This window comes from Triticum dicoccoides, chromosome 7A, assembly GCF_002162155.2.
Source record: "Triticum dicoccoides isolate Atlit2015 ecotype Zavitan chromosome 7A, WEW_v2.0, whole genome shotgun sequence".
Lineage (NCBI taxonomy): Eukaryota > Viridiplantae > Streptophyta > Magnoliopsida > Poales > Poaceae > Triticum > Triticum dicoccoides.
This window is the reverse complement of record NC_041392.1, coordinates 55671622-55676992: the sequence shown is the minus strand read 5'-3', so window position 1 is coordinate 55676992 and position 5371 is coordinate 55671622. Positions and strand designations below refer to the sequence as shown.

The 5371-nt window shown below is 48.3% G+C and overlaps 1 pseudogene; it reads left to right on the top strand.

Annotated features, from left to right (window-relative positions):
* The first annotated feature begins 2920 nt into the window (after positions 1 to 2920).
* Positions 2921 to 4042, top strand: LOC119333071 (annotated as a pseudogene).
* Positions 4043 to 5371: the final 1329 nt, after the last annotated feature.

Genomic DNA, 5371 nt, shown 5'->3' with positions numbered 1-5371 from the left:
AACTCCATGATCGGCGCCCAGTCGGATTCGATAGGCACGGGCGCAAGCGGTTCGGAGTCCTTGGCCGGGGAAGGATCCGGCATCTCGGCATCACGGCTCTCGTGAAGGGTAAGGTCGATATTCGGCTCGATCATCGCTGAGGATATGGCCTCCATGGCGGGTCTATCCACCCGTCCATGGATGGCGCAACTGGCTCCGAATTGAGGGTCTGAGCGATTGCCGGCGCGATCTCCTAAACACTGTCTGATGGTAGAGCTAAATCATGCTCATCGTGACCGTGTGGTGCACTAGGCAGGGGCTCGAATCCGTCGAAGATCAAGTCTCCGCGGATTTCGGCCATATAGTTTAAGCTTCCAAACCTGACCTGGTGGCCACGGGCGTAACTCTCGATCTGCTCCAGATGGCCAAGCGAGTTGGCCCGCAGTGCGAAGCCGCCGAATACAAAGATCTATCAGGGGAGAAAAGTCTCACCTGGACTGCATCGCTATCGATGATTGAAGGAGCCATCAAGCCTAATGATGACAACACAGAGGAACTCTCAATGAAAGCAGCAATGTCGGTGTCAAAACCGGCGCATCTCGGGTAGGGGGTCCCGAACTGTGCATCTAAGGCGGATGGTAACAGGAGGCAGGGGACACGATGTTTTACCCAGGTTTGGGCCCTCTTAATGGAGGTAAAACCCTACGTCATGCTTGATTATTCTTGACAATATGAGTAGTACAAGAGTTGATCTACCACGAGATCGGAGAGGCTAAACCCTAGAAGCTAGCCTATGGTATGATTGTATGTTGTCCTATGGACTAAAACCCTCCGGTTTATATAAACACCGGAGGGGGCTAGGTTTACACAAGGTCGGTTACAAAGGAGGAGATATACATATCCGTATTGCCTAGCTTGCCTTCCACGCGAAGTAGAGTCCCATCCGGACACGGGACGAAGTCTTCAATCTCGTATCTTCATAGTCCAACAGTCCGGCCAAAGGATATAGTTCGGCTGTTCGGAGACCCCCTAATCCAGGACTCCCTCACCCACCACCTCCGCCTGACTCTCGCCTCGGGTGAATCTGTCTGCTCCATCGCCCAGAGGAGATACTCGATGAACTCGAAGGACTGCGGCGTGACTGCCGCCGAGGAGTACATCGCCGCCCTCATCGCCATCGTCTCGCTCTTTCGCATACACTACCACATGGCCCTCACTGTCTTTGAAATCACCCACTCATTGTCAAACCAAGTAAGGATCTCCTTTAACTTGGCTAACTTTGCCTGGTCGCCGCCGACGATCTGCCTGATTCGCTGCTGCATCTCCTCCATAGATGTCCTTCTGAGTGGTCCAGTGCTAGCTTTGGAAGATGGGAGGAGAGACGATGGTCTTGCAATCGAGAAGATGGAGAGGCGAGATGGTGGTTTTGGAATGGAGATGATGGAGAGGAGAGGGGGTGGTTTTGAAATGGAGAAGAGGGAGAGGCAAGACGGTGGTTTTGGAATGGAGACGATGGAGAGGAGAGGTTCCCCTGCCTTTCGGTCGCTGACAGGTGATTCTCAGAGAAGAGACTGCAAGTTTCGGTTTGAGATAAGAATCTCCAAGTTCAGTTTCAGATAAGAAACTGCAACTTTCAGACGCAAAGCATTTATATTAACACGGCCTTTTCAAACAGTGTTAACATCATGCTGGAAGTTTTATTCATGGTCGAAACTGGAACTACCAGCCAGTTAACATCTTGCTGATCAACATTCATGCATAGCACATCTTCATATGATGCACAATCAAAAAGATATGCTACTTTCAAGATGCCCACACAATGTCGAGTGTGCGAAAAACAGAGAAAACGAGGGACGAAGTTTTGGCAAGTGTTGGACGTGGTGTGCGTAGATGACAATTGGGACCCACATGTCAATAAAGGCAGAGGCAAAAAATTTGGAGATATTTTCTCTGCATAGGCGGAATCGAACCCGGGCGGAACAGCTGTCGGGTAGTGTCACCCGGCAACTAGGCTAGTTCAGTTGTTTCGTTACTAATAAGGGACTTCCTCAGGTGGTCAGATCTTCTCCTGCGCCTTTGTGCGCTCGCTGCGACGCCGCTGTCTGCCGTTGTGAACATGCTTAACAAACGAGAGGAATCTGGAGAGGACTGTACATGGAGAGGCGGACAGTCGAGACCCACCAGGTCTATGGCCGTACGCAAGCAAGTGCCTCATCGAAAAAATACTTCCTCCTAATGCTATACTGACGTTGGGGCCCACGGGTTTGTCAACATAGTTACATTTTTTAGGTGCTTCAACGTAGTTACTATAGGAGATAAATTCACAACGAAGCCGGGGAGCAGGCAGGTATCATTAATTATCACTGGGGTAGCAAGTATCAGCTGGTTTTTGGGCTGCCCCGTCTAGGCTTTCTTTTTTAACATGCGCATCCCACGACCTTGGATGGGAGGTCCATAGGCCGGTCGATACATGACGGCCCTCAAGAAAATACAAACAGCCTATGAACCTCCCATCCAAGGTTTTATTTTTCCTGAAACATCGGCAACCCAATTTATGTATTTTTTTTGAAAAAAACACAGAGGTCTGTTCTATTTTACTATATAAGAATAGGAATGCCTGGTCCAACTTATGTTTCCCTTCTAACTATATTATATATATTTAAATTATTTTATATGTTATTATATATTATTTGTTATTGTCATCATATATTTAACAGATACTTCTATACCTAATATTAAAGGGAGGAAGCTTTCATAGTTTTCCATACGTTATCCCTTTGTATCCATTGATTTTACGTTTACCACAAAGATTATCGGCTAAGATTTAATAGAAGCATGTCTCCTTTTTTGCCTGCTCTTTGACCGATTACGATCGGCCCTCGCTCGCCTTCACAAAATCACGATGGAAAAATTGGCGCCATCAAGATTCACCTAGAAAGACATGGTGCACGAAGGTCATTCTCCGCAAATAAGAGTCAGAGTCGGGTGAAACAACCCCGTGGTACTGCCACGCCGGCGGCGCGCCGTCTATGCCGTTGCCGTGGGCCAGGCACGAGTTCGATCTGGGCGGCCCATGCCAATCGTTTGGTCGAGTGTTTGTGTCCGGCCTTGCGGTCACAGCGTGCCATTGCAAGTTCTACTGGTCGATCCACGGCCACACGGCATGCAATTATGGCTTTCCCTAGGCTGTCGGTATATCTCGGTCTATGCTGTTGGCCCCAATAAAAAGCCGTCGGCATAGAATATGACGTTGGCTTAGGGCTTTTATTCCGGTAGTGGTCGCGAGGAAGCTGGGCCTCAGCGGCGTTGGCCTCGGCATGCCTCCAGTGGTCATGCGCATCCACCTGATTAGCGCCTACGTGAAGCACCTCCGGGACATCATCAAGGAGTGTGTGTCCCACCCGACACACTGCGACACACAGCTTGAGGGCTTCAAGGTCATTGTGAGCGTCGGCAACGGCTGCGGCGGGTTCCTTGCGTGGGACGTGCTAGAGAAGCTGGGCACCAACACGACCGACAGCCTGCACCTGGAGCTAGACGGCATGTTCCCGAACCATATGCCCAACCCGGAGAACGCAAGGCTATATCGCTGACCCGCCATGTGGTGCTGACCCGCGGCGCCGACCTCGGCGTGGTGTTCGACACAGGCGTGGACCGAAGCGGCATGGTGGACGGTGTGGGGGCTGCCATCAATCGGGGCCGCCTCATCGCGCTCATCTCCGCCATCGTGCTGGGGGAGCACCCGGGGATGACGGTGGTGACAGACACGTGGTCGGGCGACTGGCTCACGTGGTTCATCGAGGCGAGGAGCGGGCGGCGGCTACAGCAACGTGGTCGACAAGGGCATGCAAGTCAACGCGGACGGCATGAAGACGCACGTCACGGTGGAGAGTTGGAGACCACACGGCACGGCGCGCTCAGGCAGAACCACTTCCTCGACGACTGCGCGTACATGATGGTGAAGATCATCATCCAGATGGTCCGGATGAGGCTGGCCGTGTTGGAGGGCAGGGTCGACAGCCTCATCCGGGACCTCGAGGACCCTGATCGAGTTTGCCTCTGATGTATGGTGCTTTGCCAAGGTAAATTTAGAATTATTCATATGTCTTTAGAATTGAGCACAGGCGATGTTTATGTTTGATCGATGTTGATTATGCAACAGTGTGCGGACCTGTATGAGGTATCTTGTTGCGCATGTTTGATTCCCACTGATTAATTGCTTGCTAAATGCTCTGGCTATATTCTACTCCGAATATGCCTATATACATCCATATGTAGTCTACATTCAAATCTCTAAAAGGACTTATATGTAGTAAGGGAGGGAGTAGCTGATTAGATGATGCATGCATATCTGACGAGATGATGGATGCATATCTTGGGCTTAAAGATACTATTGTGCATGACTATTTTCCCTTTGTATATTCTATTTTTGTGCCATCAAACACTGCTGCATTAATGTATATCTTTCCATTATTTACAGGGAAATACCGAATTCTTAGTCCAGTGGTAGAACATGTCTGTTAGGTCTCAGGCTCCTTGCTCATCTCGCTTCAGTCTGAAATCATATCAGGTTCAAGGAGTAACTTCCGGCAAAAAAATAGGTTTAGGAGTAGCACTAGCACCTCTGCAGCAGTAGCAAAAGGATCAAAACCACCTTCTTCAGCATCCTACTCGGCAAAAAGGCGAAAAGACTTGCTTCCAGAAAAAAAACATAAAGAATTCTTCAAGCACCAAATTGAAAGAGATTCCCTTGAGAAGTGAGCTTGATAGTATCAGGCGGTCAGGTTCTCTTCTAAGTTGAGGCCGGGTTCCATCTTCAATCTATGATACCCAAACGAGAGGGAAAAGAAAATCTATCAAGGAATCTAAATTGGCATACATTTTTTAGGGAAATAAATTGGCATACATTACTAACAACCTCCAAATTTTATCTGGTCTCGTAGCCAGTTCAACACTTCTTTCTTGATGCAACGACTGATATATGGTTGTTTTGTATGGCTGTGTTAGTAAACCTTTATGCAAATTAATATTAATCTCTTGTTCTCTAATAAGTATACTAGGACGCTCATTTGAACAGACCTAATATGTATATGCACTTGGATGTCTCAAAACAAACAATATATGTGCAAATTTAATATGTCGTAACACTGGTATTTGTATTGCAAATAAGATTTTTAATCTTTATCACTTTAGCGCATAATGTGTTGTCATTCATTGCAACTACATCACAGACGCACAGAGGGAGAGAGAATATAAGCGACGACACGAATGGGATGCCATGTTGAAATAGAGAATGTAGACTATGTATGTGCACAATGGTCTTATGTCAAGCTTATTGGATTAGAAGAGTGTGATGTTTTTTTCTCCCGTTGCAACGTACGGGCATGTTTCC